This window comes from Mus caroli, chromosome 11 (genome assembly GCF_900094665.2).
Source record: "Mus caroli chromosome 11, CAROLI_EIJ_v1.1, whole genome shotgun sequence".
NCBI lineage: Eukaryota > Metazoa > Chordata > Mammalia > Rodentia > Muridae > Mus > Mus caroli.
Genome location: NC_034580.1, coordinates 96,647,036 through 96,649,028, shown reverse-complemented (window position 1 = coordinate 96,649,028; position 1,993 = coordinate 96,647,036).

Genomic DNA, 1,993 nt, shown 5'->3' with positions numbered 1-1,993 from the left:
GTTGTGAGCCACCATGTGGTTGCTGGGATTTGAACTCTGGACCTTCGGAAGAACAGTCGGGTGCTCTTACCCACTGAGCCATCTCACCAGCCCACAGTTGGGCCTTCATTTCCAGCACTCAGAAGGCAGAGGCAAGCAGATCTCTGAGTTCAAGACCTTTTCTACAGAACTAGTCTACAGAGTGAGTTCCAGGACAGCCAGGCCTACACAAAGAAACCCTGTCTCCAAAAACCTGAAAAACACAAGAGAGCTTGCTGCTCTTACAGAAGGCAGGCCTGGATTCAGTCTCCAGCACCCACATGGTGGCTTACAGTCATCTGTAGCTCCAGTTCCAGGGGATCCAGTGCCCTCCTCTGGCTTCCATGGGCACTGGGCACACACTGGGTACATGAACAATCATGTAGGCAAATACTCATACCCCAAAAATAAAAATAAATAAATGTTTAAAAAGGAAGAAGAGAAAACTCCTATTGGAGCCCCAGTGAATATAGCTTGAAGGGGGACAGAAAAAGCAACAAGGGAAAGCTGGGAGATCATTCTAAGCTAGAGAAGATGGTGTCATCTGGGAACCCACAGCCATGGGTCTGAAGCAGAGTCACAGACCTAATTATCAACATTGAAAGATGCTTGAGGGGGCTGGAGAGATGGCTCAGTGGTTAAGAGCATTCACTGCTCCTCTAGAGGTCCTGAGTTCAAATCCCAGCAACCACATGGTGGCTCACAACCATCTGTAACAAGGCCTGATTCCCTCTCTGGTGTCTGAAGACAGCTACAGTGTACTTACATATAATAAAGAAAATAAATCTTTAAAAAAAAAAAAAAAAGAAAGATGCTTGAACTCTAGACTTATTCCAAGTTTGAGGCTTTAAAAAAAATGGTGATAAACATTCTGTGGTCCTCCAAGGAATGGGACTGTAGCTCCGTGGTAGGACCCTTGCCTCATGTGCAGAAGACGCTGAGTTCAAATCTTAACACAAGAAGTAAACAGAAGACTCTTTGCCTGAGACAGATGCTTTTCATGGGGCGACCCGGTAGCATGGCGCAGTGACGGGGGAGCACAGCCAGGAAGCAAGGTGGAGGGAAAGATTTTGAGCTTATTGTATGCTGCAGATGTAGCTCGGTTGGCAGAGTGCTCGGCTAGCATACATGCCGCTCTGTGTTTGATTCCCAGGAATGCATAACCGTCTGTGGTGGTATGTGCTTCTAATGCCAGCACTTGGGAAGCAGAGGCAGGAAGATCAGAAGTAATATGTTTGAAGATAGAGACCCTGTGCTCCGTGATGTCTAACTACAGTAGCTGGACTTGGGGGTTTTGAATAGATTTATTAAGTCTGTAGGGAAGTAAATGATTGAAGAGCAGGTTGTAGATACATAGCAAACATCATACCAGGGGTTTATAACATCTAGCAGAGATGAGGAGAGCATCCTGATTGGGAGAGCCACCAGAGGGAACACCATCCAACTGGAGGCTTAGAAACAGCCGCAGAGATGGAGTGGGGAAGTTGAAGCAGTCAAGTTGAGTTCCTGATTGAGCTTTTTCTCCATCAGCATGTGAGCTCTGGCTTCCTGCTCACAAATATAGTCTTTTTTTCTTTTTGTTTTTTGTTTGTTTGTTTGTTTGTTTGTTTTCTTTTTGTTTTTTCGAAACAGGGTTTCTCTGTAGAGCCCTGGCTGTCATGGAACTCACTTTGTAGACCAGGCTGACCTCAAACTCAGAAATCCGCCTGCCTCTGCATCCCAAGTGCTGGAATTAAAGGCCCGCACCACCACCGCCCGGCTAAGAAATGTAATTTTTTTTTAAAGGAGGAGCTGTCTAGAGGATACTAAATGGCTGAAAAGGAGACCTGCTGCTGCCAAGGGTTGCTCTCACTCTCTCTTCCTTTCACATGGGCTCTCACTATGTAGTCCTGATTGGCCTGGAACTTACTTTGTAGATGGGTTGTATTTGAATTCACAGAGATCCTCCTGCCTCTACTTCTGGAGTGCTGGGATT